A 13,576-nucleotide genomic window follows, 5' to 3' on the forward strand; every position below is an offset into this window, starting at 1 on the left:
CATGAGTCTGGAAAAGCCCAGCAGAAGATATCCCAAAGTAGACTATCCGAGAAGGCTCTCAGGATCTGAGCCCTAGACCCAAACCCCAAATCCAAGCTCCTTTACTGACTCACAGTGACCTTGGGCCTCTCAGACCCTCAGTGTCCTCATCTGTAAAACCATATATATGCCAACAACACAAAGACAGACTCTACCCACATGATGGAGGTGCACATGAGGTCATATGCATAAAAAGTACTTGCTTTGCCAATGATTCAGCTCCAAATAGGAATTACTACTGCAATCGTCTCTTAAAGACAGAAAGCATCCTTGTATCATATGCGTAAATAAAAGATTAGCACGTATGGACACACCTCTGGCTGTGTTCCCCTCATTTCTACCCAAGGTCATTATATAAGACTCCTACAATTTCTCTGCTTATGGAGGATCTGGGTTAGGATTTAGGGTGGAGGGAGGAATACAGGAGGAGGATTGGAGATAAAGTGTGGAACAAGCCTTGTGTGGCTCTGGATGGTGGGAAATTGGCTCTTTTTAGGCCTTAGGCAAAATCGTCCAGGAGGCCAACTGTGTCTTGAGTGCTCCATGGCTCATCTCTCCCCTGGCCTAAGTTGGCTGTCTCCAAGTCCAAGGTTTTTTCCTATTTCATGACCCATTCTGTCAGAATAAGGACTTTTCAGTGATCAGCCTTCCAATCAGAAGGAATGATACCCTTCATGCTGGGAATTTGGGGGATCCTGAAAACTTGGTGGGAGATACTTTGAAGGTTTGGGGGAAGTTTGGGAAGGGGAACAAGGGTTATCCTGAACTCCCCTCTCTACCTTGGGGCCAGCCCAGATTTTAGGTGTAAGGTGGCTGTAACCTCCTCTTCCATACCCCTAGCCCCTCCACAAAAGAAAGTGTGGGACCGAAGGACAATGGCAGCTTGGTTCCTTGACTTTGACCGTATCAGAAAATCAGACTTGAGCATCACTCATAGTTAGAGAGAGGATATGGCAGTGGGTGGGCATGGAGAACTGGATAGTTGCAAGGATTAGAGATGGGGCCAGGAGGTAAGAGGGGGTAGGTAGACCTCCAGAATGTTCCTGGCCACACGTGGAGGCCTACTCTGTGTGAAGGCAGCGGGAAGCCCTTGTTGGGGGAGGGGTGTAAGACCGCAAAGACCAATCAGCCCCATTCTCAAGTTGGCCAGGCTCTGGTCATTCCTATTTGGGGAAAGATTTCCATAGGGTTACTCTAGTCCCAGGGAATTGCTGGCCCTCTTTCCAGATGACTTGGATGAACCTTCTTGACTCAGAGAAAATTACATGGCTCGATTGTCCACACAATCGGGAAGGCCCACCCTGAATACGTCACCTTAAACGTGTCATTAAAACCATTTCAAAGCACTTTGCAATGAACTACGGGAGTTTGGGGAAGAAGTACCCACCTATATCTTTCCCCTCACTTTGGTTATAATTGGTTCAACAATCTGCCTCTGATTTTTTCCAATAGTAAGGATAATGTGAGTTTAAAAAAAAACAACACTGAACATTACTAATTTTTCAAAGCATCTTCTGTTTATTTAAAAATTAGAGGAAACCCACAAATATTGGTTTTTATAGGAAGTCACATTCACCTTTCTGGCTGGATCTTTAGCAAACCACTTCCCCTCCTTATTTACTCAGCATAACTGGAGAGGTTTAAACTCAGTTATCTCTAAGATCCCTTCCTGTGATTAAAAAAATGAAGTGTATGGGTTTATAATTTCATGAGTTGCATTTTCATGGGGTTCTTTAGGGGATACAAACCTATAGTTTCTGGCACGTATGGGTTGAACTGTGTCCTCCTCCTACTCCCCACCAAATTCTTATGTTTAAGACCTAATTCTCAGTACCTCTGAATGTGACCTTCTCTGTAAAGATGGTTACTGCATACGTAATTACATAAAATGAGGTCATATAGGTGAGGACAGGCCCATAATCCAATAAGACTGGTGTCCCTATAAAAAGAGGACATTTGGACACAGACCGGGACAAAGGGAGAATGCCACGTGAAGACTGGAGTTATACTATCATAAGTCGAGAACACCAACGATTGCCAGCAACCACTAGAAGTTAGGAGAGGCATGGAACAGGTGCTCCCTCACAGCCTCAGAAGGAGTCAACCCTGCAGACACCCTGATCATAGACTTCTGCCCTGGAGACCTGTTTAAGCCACCTAGTCTGTGGGACTTTGTTACGGCAGCATGAGCAGGCTAATATAGGGCACCAAACTCCGTGGGTATGCAGGGAATTCTTGTGCATCTCAGAACCCCTCGTGAGGCTTCAGTGTCTACCCTGCCCACACAGAAGATTGCATCTGACTGAAGACACCCACAGGAGATTGGAAACAGACTTTTATTGAGATCTGCTCTGTGCCGGGCCCCATTTTTACATCTCATAACCACTTGTGAGGTTTCTGTTTCCCACTTAGACCAAGGAGGGCATCAGGGCTCAGAGGGGTCACATTCCAACATTCATAGCCCCAATCACGTGGGGTCACTGCCTGAGGCAAGGGGTCACAGCTCTGAGGATGTGGGGTCATGGACCTGAACATGGTGTCACCGCCCCGAGGATGTGAGCTCACAGTCCTGATCAAGTGGGGACATGGCCTCAAGCACATGGGGTCACGACCCCAGAAACATGGGGTCAAGTCCTCTGGCACGTGGGGTCATGACCTATTCACTGGCGCCATGTCTCTTAACATGTGGGGTCACAGCCCCAATCACGTGGAGTCACAGTCCCGAGGCTGTGAGGTCACAGTCCCGAGAAAATGGTACTAAAATCTGACATTAAAATCTCTCCCATCCATAATATGTCACAAAACCTTTCAGACTGTGGTTGAAACAATGACTTTCCCTTTGCCATCCTCCCCCTCTTTCCTCTTCCTTTCATAGTTTTTAACAAGAAGAAGGGAAGTCACTTCCCTGCCACCCTCACAAATTGGCTAGTCCATCCATCTAACCACTGACTTATCTATACATAATTAATTTATAAAAGAGCACTAATGACATGCCATAGCCTAACCTTAACTAGGAAATCTATTTCCTTTCCTGTATGATCCCACCCAGGCAATGTTGGGGCCATGGCACCTGACTGGACACCGCCAGCTAAATCCTGTGAGATTGAAAGCTATTTCTAGATTGAATGGTGGGAACAAGGGCAGACAGTAAAGGATGGTGCAGCCAGAGCTAAGGAATGACAAGAGCCCAGGCTTCAGTCACAGGCTGAAGTAGGCCGCGTCCGGATGCTCTTCTGTCTTGTGTCCATAGCAGACGTCATGAATGAACAGGTTTTGTTCTCGAGTCCATCCTCAGAATACCTTGCAACTTATAAATAGAAAATAGAACTTATAAATAGAAATCGGGCCGAGAGTGGGGCAGAAGTCAGGGATGGTAGTTTATTCATTAACATTTACTTTTTGAGCACTGAATTCCAGTAGCTCCCGGTGTTAAGAAGTGAGGGGATCAAAAGATGGGAAGCCCAGCAATACATAGTGCTTTTCATTTAGCCTGCCCAACGTATCAAAAATATTATCGTTTCAACATGTAATCCGTGTAAAAGTAGTAAATAAGCTATTTCATATTATGTTTTTCATACGAAGTCTTTGGAAGTCAGGTGTATTTCTGCACTTACAGCCCATGTACGATTCAACTCGAACTAGCCGCGTTTCAAGTTCTCAAAAGCCGCACGGGGACAACGCCGCTTTCAAGGTGCCACATAGATAATCTGTGGACACACGAGTCCGCGGCGACCGCAAGGCTTAAGCTAGGGCCGGTGGCACCGCGGCGCCAGTGGGAGATGCAGGGAGCGAACCCGGAGTCGTAATCGGAACCCCGGTGCTGTGGGGTCCGACGGGACTTGTAGGCATCGGCCCCTGAGGAGCATGACGGGAGTTGTAGTCCGCGCCCGCCTGCGGCGGCTCTGCGTATCATGGCGGGCCACGCCGCGCTACCGCACTCTTCCGCTGGGCCCCAGAAAGTTTCGCTTCTGCCCAGCGGTGGACCCACGAGCGCGTAAGTGCCGCGGGGGGCCGGCCGGACCTTGGGGGAGCCTGGGCCGCTGTCGGCCTCGGAGCTGAGAACTTCCCTCCGGGCGCGGCTTCTCACCTGTTGCCCTCACCGTCCCCGCCCATCCCGGGTCTCCCCCAGACCCCGCCCGAGACCTTGCCCTTATCCAGCGGGTCTGGGAGGCACCTCGGGCCGGGGCTGAAACTAACCTGGAACCCAGGCTGCCTCCGGTGGTCAGTTAGAAAGACCCCCAAACACCAGTTCCAGGACCTCCGATGCCGAGGGGCCGGCAAGGAGCCCACCATATGGGAGTCTCAGAACAAGCCTTGGATCCTTTAGGCACAGGAAGACCGGTCCCCGGAGTTTCTGCTTGCATTGTCCGGGAGGCTGCTGACCTTAAAAAGCGAAGTTCCTGGCTTAGCTGGGCCGGGACAGCCCAGACCTTTTCATTTCGCCCTTCCACCCATAAGGGGACAATTCGTTCATCCCGGGCCATCCTCAGGCCTTGGTCCATTCTCTTTACCTCGTGTTCAGGTGCAGGATCTCGAGATAGCCCCCCAATGATCTTTCCTGAAACACCTGTGGTTTTGGGCTTGTGGTGTGGCCGCCTGGGTCTTGGGCTCGATAAGAGTCCATGCTATCCAGAACCTAGGGTGGGGGTTGTTGTAGGGGGAGGGCTGGGTTTTATTTTATTTTTGTGTAAGGAAAGTGTGTTAGGTTGACACATTAACCACGTGGTTCCCCGTTAATGCACATGTGTCCTCTGATGCCTCTTATCACTCCTCACAGTTCCCATTGGCTGCCCCCTCTAGAGAAAAATAGAACACTTACAGAAACTGCTTTGTGTTGGCAGCGGTCTCTGCCCCTCTGCTTGTCTTACTGCCCTTACTGCGGGCAGTTTCCTTTCCCACAGAGAAATGGGTCAGGGGCTCTTTGAGGGCAGAGGATCAGGCTGTAATCTGCTCACTGCCCTCCTGCGCCTGCAAGCCCTGTGGTCTGTGTAGAAAGCTTTACTCGCTTGCCATCTGCCTAATGCGGCTTCCCCTGCTTGTTGGTGCCGGGAAAGAGCCATCTGGCTGAGGTTTAATGCTTTCTGTGGCTCCCACCTTCGCAGGTGGGCCCGTGTTGAGTGGGTTCCACTCGACCCTCCCTTCTGTGACAGCCGCTCTTCATCAATTACTGAATGCCCTGTCCAGTTGTGGGCCATCGTTGTGATCATCCTGGAAATCAGAGCTAATTGTCTCAGTGAAGGGACGTGGCCTTCTGTGATTACAAGGATCTGAAATGGCTCTTGCTTTAGGAAACAGATTTCCTGCTTCTATTAAAAGTGTTCATCTTTGTGTAGTGCTTCATTTAGCTTTTAAATTGTTTTCAGTATTTTATTAGGAGCACATAATCATTGCAAGAATTGTGTAGTGAACATGTGCCCACCTGTTACAGTCCACAAGTCGTATTCGACTTTGATTATTTTTGTAGTTGCTTTAGAGTTGATCCTCTAGTACTCCTTGGACGGTTCTTGCTCCTTGTGGCTGGTTCGGGGGCAATAGCAAGGATTCAGGAACCATGCTTTTAGCCTGGTCCTTTTAGGGGAAGATGGCCCCCACAGATATTTGTGATCAGAGGAACCACCCCAAACAGACAAGATCAGAGCAGCTGGTGACATTGACCTGTATCAGTCACCGAGGCTGTGGGCTGCTGCCTCCAGAACGCCTAATAGGCACCCGAGAAATGGCAGTCCCTCTCTTCCCTTTAGGGGAGAGGTTTGGCTGATGGGGAACCTGTATTTTCTGGTGATTCCAAGGATGACTTTGGTGAGTCAAGACTGGAATGTCTTTAAACACGAGGCAGAGGAAGCATATTGCCTAGCTGTGGTCTCGTGGTGAAAATCACTGATAGGAACTCAGAGTTTGGGGCCACATTCACTGGAGCAGCCCCAGGACACACAGCAGGTCAGGGGCATTAACGGTGCCTTGTAACCAGCCAGATGCCGCCGGTGAGCAGAGATGAGTGGAGTTTGGCCTTGTCCGCATCTGCTCACCTAGTGCGGAATGTCACTGTGTCGCTCCAAAAATGAACAATATTTTCTACTTGTGATCTCAGTGCCAGTTTTTTGGAGTTTTTGTTTGTTCGTTCGTTTTTATTTTTAAAGCTTTTGATTGGTATGAGAGTCTCTGTTTGAACAAGTAAATAAATCAGTAGGGTGGATATTGAAATGTTTCCATGGGTCTGTCTTTAGCCTTTTGCTGCTTTTGACTGTTTGTCACTGGACTGACCTATAATATGAGCTTCGGCCTCAGAGCACATGGGTTCATGGCTTTTATGAGATGAGGATGGTTGAGCGTGCTCAGTGGGGCAGGAGGTGTTTTCCCCTCTTTCAGTGTTGGAGCCAGTCAGCCTGATGGTTTTTCTGACCACCAATGGTCCTCCCTGTTCACAAAGGCCTTTGTGGCACTTGAAAGACACCGAGCACCTGTTTCTAGTTTGGCCAGATCCTGTTTGCAGGGATGAGGATGTGTACATCAGCGTGGTTCTGAGGGGACTCTGTGGTCTGGTTCTGGGGCCCTGGTTCCTGCAGCTGGTTCTGGGGCCCTGGGGCTGGTCTGGCTGACCACCTCAGGAGCCTGGGGTACTGCATCTTTGGCCTGGGGCAAAAAACCGAGTTAGGGGAGCCTGTGGAATCCAGAAGAAAAACCTGAGGTACAAAAACAATCCAAACAAGCCATTAGTATGCGGTGGGGGCGGGGGGGGGGGCGGCTAGGCAAGAGGAGGATGCCTTGGGAGGTTCAGGGTGGGCTGGACAGCTGAACCAGGGGTGGTGGTTTCACAAGGAGCCAGAAGGAATTTCCTCGAGCTGAACCTGTAGCCCCATGGGCTGCTTCCAGGGCTCCTGGAGCCTTGGTCAAGAGCAGGGAGGGGGCACTTAGAAGCCTCCAGGGAAGTTAGCCACTGGGAATGTCTGCTCCTCTCCTTCCCCGCCTCTTCCTTAAGGAAGATAAAGGGTAACCTCCCCACATTGCACGTGGGGGAAAAACCAAAACAAAAACACAGGGAAAAAAGGTCAAACAACTTCCCCAAGATAGACAGATTTGCTTAAATTGCCTTGAAAAGAGTTTGGTGAGCTGAATATAGCAGTCTCACCCAATCATGGCACGATCTTTATTGCATTACCCATTGCATGCTAGGGAATGGAAATTTCACATGACTAGTCGGATTCCAAAATCTGAATAGGGTGCAAATTGGCAAGCCTCAGCTACAGTTGGTAAAAGAGAGGACAGTTTTCTTGCCCATTGCCAAACTCCAGCTTCAGAGCCATCCTGGGTCTTGCTCGCGCCCTTCCTGTCTGCCAGCTTAGCCCCACCCCCTGCCGTCTGCACCCAGATGCTGCTCTTGTCACCCAAGGAGCACAGCGGAGCTCAGACCCATCAATACCTCCCCGACCCTGGGAGTGTTCCTGGTTGATGTTCCAGATCCAAAGTCCCAGGGATGCAGACAGGGAAGGGTGCGAGCAGGGAAGGGAGGGTTGGGTGAGTGGGGGAGGTGGCCGGAGTGGCCGTGGTTACCCTTGTCCGGAGAGGGTGAAGGAGGCTTCTGGGTAAGTCTGTCTCAGGCCGGAGCTGTGGGCACACTTTTGCCCGTAGACATGCTTAATCCATCCAGTCCCTAAGTTACATTATTCCATTCCTTCTTGGGATAGTAATTCCGTAGTATTTCCACAATAATGACAGTATTAACATCTGTAATTACAACGTGATTTTTTTAATGCATTATTTTAGTCAACATAAAAGTAATTTGTGTCCAGTAAAGGAAAAATGAAAAATCAGAGAAATCAAATTTTTTGAAAATTTACCCATGTTTCCTACCACGGAAGGATGATTAGCATTATTTACATGTTGGTACATTTCTATGCCTAAAATTTAGTTTGGTTTGTGGAGCAAGAGTCTTGGGGTTGGTTTTGTCTGACTGATTCATTCCTTCAACAAGTAATTTATCGCGGGCTCTCCACGGATCAGAAGTGTGCTAGGTGCTGGGGAAATGGTGCGTAGCAATGGACCTTACAGACAGGTGGGAAGAACAGGTTAAACGAGAAATTACCATACTGGCAAATGACCACAAACGTGGAAGAAAGGCAGTGGGGGCTTAGAATCATGAGCAGAGTAGAATCTGGTTGCCTTCTGTGCTCACCTCCTTTTCATCCAAGCCCTTCTGAGGCCTTAAGTGATCTCTTATTTGTCTCTAAGCTTAGTAGGGTGTATGCTGTCCTCCCCTCTGGAGTGTGGGTTCCATGAAGGGCAGGGCCCACCGGCCTTGCTCACGGCTGTAGCCCAGCTCCTGGGTCAGGCCTGCATCTTACTAGTGGGGCCCAGCAAATCCTTCTTGCCCGGCTGGCAGTCTCTTAACACATACGGGTTACACGTGGTCTTCCTCAAGGCTGTGTTTAGTAGCTAAAGCACATTCTATCAGAGTTTCAGTTCATAATTCGTCCCTGGCTGGACTGACCCCCTTGATACTCGGGTCAGGACAGTCGCCCAAGCATATGGTTCCAGAGCTCTGCAATTTTCTCCATCCGGGTGGGGTTTGTGCTGTGTGGGGGCTAGGAAGAAATAGGTGCTCCAGCTGAGCTCTCAAGTGTTCAAGCAACTGTTCTGAAGACTGCCCAGAGTTCCACATATGCACTCATAGTTTCTCTGGGCTTTCCAGTGGCAAGACCTCAGGTATGGTTGTGTGGCTCCTTTCAGAGCAGCTGCCCCCCTTCCTAAAAAAAGACAGCTTCCCCCAGGCCCCCAGAGGCCACACTTCCCATCCACAGGTCTCTTGACCCTGCCTTTGTGGGCCAGTGGGCTGGAACTGGAACCAGTTCTCTGTGTGTTCCAGGGGCAGTGACCGAGAAGCCTGGAATCGTTGGTGGGAGGGGGCCAAGGCCAAGAGAAGGTTCAAGAAGTGATGGCAAAGGCTCAAGTCTCCACTCCCTTTACGAAAGATCTCAAGCAAGAAGGAGTGTGTGGGAAAGATGACCCAGGCATGCAGTTGATCAACACTTTAATTAGGTCTGAGGGGTTGGGTCGCCTCATGAGCCTCTGTTGACGTGTCCTGAACTGTCTGCCTCTGAGCTGGGCTCTGACAGACTCCGGAGCACTCTCCTCGGCACCCTCTTGAGGCTCTGCTTGAGGGCAGCCTGCCTAGCGACCGCTCCAGGGCTGAGCCAGCAGGACCGCCGGGCCTCAGAGCTGCAGGTACCAGCCAAGTGCTCCCCTTCTCCAGAGGTGGCAACTAGTTAGATGCTGTTGGGTGTGCTGAACCAGGCCAAGGCAATGGACTCTTCCAGAAAGGCTTTCTGCCTTTGGCTGATCTGAACCGCCCTTGTTCACATTCTTTCTCGGTCTGGGTGGAATTCACTAGGAGTGGGGGAGGAGCCCAACTGTGTGGGCGTCTCCGGGGCCCTTCTCAGCTATTGGGTTAGGAGCAAGTACCACAAATTCTGAAGACAGGGCAAGGTTGTCTTCCACGCCCCAAACCTCCTCCTCCCCTTCGGGCCCTTCTTTCCTTAATGTGACTAGTCAGATGCTGTGCTGCTCCTGCCAAAGCTGATTTCTGGGCAACATTATGAATCTGAGTCATTAGCACCAGAGAGTGTAAATAAGTTTACACGAGTCAGTTGGTGTTTTTGTATCTTAATTTGGGACTAAACTGCTCTCTCTATTGTTAGGGCATCTGGGCAGGTATAGGAGGAATTTGGAGTTTGGAGAAGGTTCTTTACCTCTAAAATAATACTGAAGCTATGACTAGGAACTCAGGCAGTAGGCCCAGGTCATAAATAAGAGTTTTTTAAAAATGCATTTAGCCCCTTTTGCACTCTATCAGAATATCGGATGCTTTTAGACGTGCTGGATAAGCTTAAACATAATTCTGAGTCGTTGACAAGAGGATTCAATGTTCTTTTTATAAATGTTATGAAATTTTATGAAATGAATGTCTCTGGTATTTGAAAGAGCTTGCCAGAGACACGCGATGGAGGTTTTTACAGGTCCTGCAGCAAGGACCCTGGGTTCATGGAGGTGATTTGCGCTTTGGGGGCCTTGGGAGGTGTGGGAGTCCTGGAGTCATTCCCCTGGTGCTGAAGCAGCTGTGGGTGGCCAAGACGGTGTGGTTAGAAGCTGTCTCCTGAGTTACGAGAGCCGTTTGCTAATGTGTTGTCAGGATCAGGCAGCTTCATGCCTGAAGTCTCTGTGATACAATAAGAAATAGATATTTGGTGTTTGCCTCAGGTTCCCGCCACAGAGCTTCTGGAACCCTAGGAATTTCCTGAGTAATGGGAGTGTCTTTTGTTATTCATAACAAGCCTCTTTTAACCACACCTGAGTTTATGCTAATATGGTGACTCTGTGGGCCCCTGGATAGCTTTGGGATGGGGCTGGTTGCCGGAGGAACCAACCATGTGATTAGAGATTTGGACCTTTCAGCCCCACCCCAGGCCTCTGGGAGCGGAGAGGGGCTGAAGATGGAGTTAATCTCCAACGGCCAGTGTTTAATCAGCCGTGTCTCTGTAATGAAGCCTCCATTAAAACTCCATAAAAACTCCTCTAAGTGATGGGGTTCTGAGAACTTCTGGGTCAGTGAACAGCTGAGGTGCTGGAGGGTGGGGAACCCTGAGGGCATGGAAGCCCCACACACCTCAAACCAACCCCTCCCTCCCCAAGCTCTGCATCTCTTCCCCTTGGCTGTTCCCAAATTGTATCCTTTAAAGTAAACTGGTCATAGTCGTGTTTCTCTGAGTTTTGTGAGCTGTTCTAACAAATTATCGAACCTGAGGAGGGGATCGTGGGGACCCCCAATTTATAGCCAGTTGGTCAGAAGGACAAGCAGCCTGGGACTTGTGACCAGCGTGTGAAGCCAGAGCAGTCTTGTGGACAGAGCCCTTGACCTGTGGGGTCTGTCTGCACGAACTCCAGGTAGTTGGTGTCAGAACTGGTTATTGGTGTGGAAAAAAGCCAATGTTGGTGTCAGGAGCATTGTGAATAAAAAGTCTCTCATCCCTCAACCAAAGGGCAAGTTTATCTCCAGACACAAGGAAGTGGACCACAGTGTGGGAGACATGGTGCCTCGTTCTCTGCCTTCCAGTGGTTAATAATGACCTCAGACCAGGGAAGAGGGGGGCAAAATGCTAAGAGCCATCCTTCCCACGCCCAGGAAAGTAGCATCCCGATGGTAGCCATGATCTTCCAAGGAGGCTCCGATTAACTTCGTGAAACCCTGTGAGGTGGGACCCGCATCCGCCGTGGGGAAGCCCACCGGGACCTGCAGCCCCAGCAGCCAGTTTCCTGGGGCGCATTACCTGCCTGGGTGGTGACTCAGGCTTTTTGGAAAACTAGCTTGCGTCATCGGCAGCTGGGCCCAGCTCACCCCGTGACCTGGGAACTTGGCATCAGTGGAGCGCGCTCTGAGGGTCAGGTGGAGGAGGCCTCCCGCACGCATGCGGCCACAGCTTCCCCAGAGGGGCCGGTGAGTCTTGAGCCCATTTCTGCCTGTTGAGGCCTGTCATGCCAGGATGCCGCCTTGGTCTGCAGACCTCGTTTTCCAACTGGCCAGGCCTCAGAGAGGGCTGGTTTCCACTGTTGGTGCATGGGCCCAGCCGGAGCCCGGGTGAGGCAACTCAGAACCTGTTGTTGGGGTCACTCTCTGCCCTCGTCCACTGTGCGGGTCTCACCCTAGTCTGAAGCGTGCACACGGCCCGGGGGCGGGGGGGGCTGCTCTTGAGGACTTGGGGGGTATGGGTCGTCTTCCTCTCAGTTCATTTCTCCCAGGAATGACAAGGCCCTCCACTGACCGTAGTCAAATGAGAGAAGTCGGGGAGAGAAGCTTCTCTGGGCTTGCTCCCTGCGCCCCCATCCTGGTGCCGTTTCCTCCTTGGGTCTCTTCAGAGACTTCACCCACACTTTGCAGGCCTGGCCCAGCTCCATTGCCACCGTCTCTCACCCTCTCCCTCCCCCAGGCAGCATTAATTTTCCCTTCCTTAGGTCCCATGGCATCTTTCCAAATTCATCAAAGGGCTGCCTTTTTTGTTGAGGCCCCATTCACGATCTGTGAGTTTTGACAAATACATGTTTAGCAAACACATATGGTCACGTAACCACCACCATAAGCAAGGCACAGAATGGAACTGCCTCTCCCAATTTCTGGAGACTCTCAGAGTCAAGCCCTCGCCTTCACCCCCAGGCCCTGGCAACTACCCAGGGGATCTCTCTTCCCACGTCTTGCCTTTGCAAGAATAGCCTGCAAATTGGGGCGCCCGGGTGGCTCAGTCGGTTGAGCGTCTGCCTTCGGCTCCGGTCATGATCCTGAGGTCCTGGGGTCGAGCCCCATGTGGGGCTCCCTGCTTAGCGGGGAGCCTGCTTCTCCCTCTCCCTCTTCCTACCGCTCCCCCGCTTGTGCTCTCTCCCTCTCTCTCTGTCAAATAAATAATTAAAAAAAAAAAAAGAATAGCCTGCAAATGGAATCATCAAGTATATAGCCTTTCAGGCTGGCTGTTTTCACTCTGCAGAAAGCATTTCTTGCATGTATCTGCGGCTCAGCCCTTTTCGTGGCTGAGTACCCATCACTTTTTATTCATATCTCTGTATGGACCTCTCCTACCTGTCCAGATATCTGGATATTTTTCTGTCTTTCTCCTTGGCGCACAGCTCAGCTCCTCCAGGGCTGAATGGTGCCTTGCGTGCCTCTGTGTCCCCAGCCTGCACATAGTAGGCACTTGATGTGGTTCTGGGACAGCTGTGCATTGACAGCGAGGACCCTCTACCTCTCCAGAAGGGGCAGAGTGTCCTCCGGGGCCGCAGAGCCCCTGCAGATGTCTCTGTAGAGCCCTGGCTGGTCCCCACTTAGGCTCTGTGCTTAGCAGGTGACCTGGAGAGACGCCCAGGGATGGGTGGGCTGGCTTCTCAAAAACCACTCCCACCCTCGGTTTGGTGCCTGTGATGGGCAGGGTGCTGTCCCTTGTGAGGGGCCTTTGGAGGGCTCTCTGTGGATCCCCTGCATCTCTTGGACTCCATGTCAGGAATTACTGGGAATGTGGTATCGGTGTGTGCCTGTCATTCCCCCTAAGCCAGAGAAGCCCTCTTTGGGCCTTGTTTGCACTGAGTCATTGCTGTGCTGGTTTTGTTAGTTAAAAATAGGCCTTGGCATAACCGCCCAGTGACAGGCCCTTCTCACTTCTGGCCCACGCTGGAATGCTTTTGTAAATATTTGGAGGAACTTGAAACCTGGGACCATTTCTATCCCAGGGTCTTCTCTCCTGTGGACACTTGGAGCAGGAAGGGTAATATGGCTGTGAGAAAGTGAGGGCCAGCACATGTTAGAAACACTCGGGGTGGCGGCACATTATTTGGGAGACGCTGGAGGGGGCGGTTCCTAGAAGCCAGGGGAAGTGGTTGGTCATTTGCAATAGTGACGACAGCTCAGCTATGGATCCACAGGGTTTGGATCAGACTGACCAGGGTGCAAACCACGATTCTACTCCTTACTGGCCCATGGCCTTAGACAAGTCACGGGACTTCTAGA

At 50.8% G+C, this 13,576-nt stretch overlaps 1 protein-coding gene across 2 annotated transcripts in view; it reads left to right on the forward strand.

The window, feature by feature from the left end:
* Positions 1-3,961: 3,961 nt before the first annotated feature.
* Positions 3,962-13,576, forward strand: part of FYCO1 (FYVE and coiled-coil domain autophagy adaptor 1) — a 74,234-nt gene continuing 64,619 nt past the window's right edge. For both annotated transcript variants that reach the window (XM_021683227.1, XM_021683226.1), the window contains exon 1: positions 3,962-4,033. The gene's annotated coding sequence lies outside the window, so the exon portion shown is untranslated. The remainder of the gene's footprint in view (positions 4,034-13,576) is intronic.

Source organism: Neomonachus schauinslandi, chromosome 1, assembly GCF_002201575.2.
Source record: "Neomonachus schauinslandi chromosome 1, ASM220157v2, whole genome shotgun sequence".
NCBI lineage: Eukaryota > Metazoa > Chordata > Mammalia > Carnivora > Phocidae > Neomonachus > Neomonachus schauinslandi.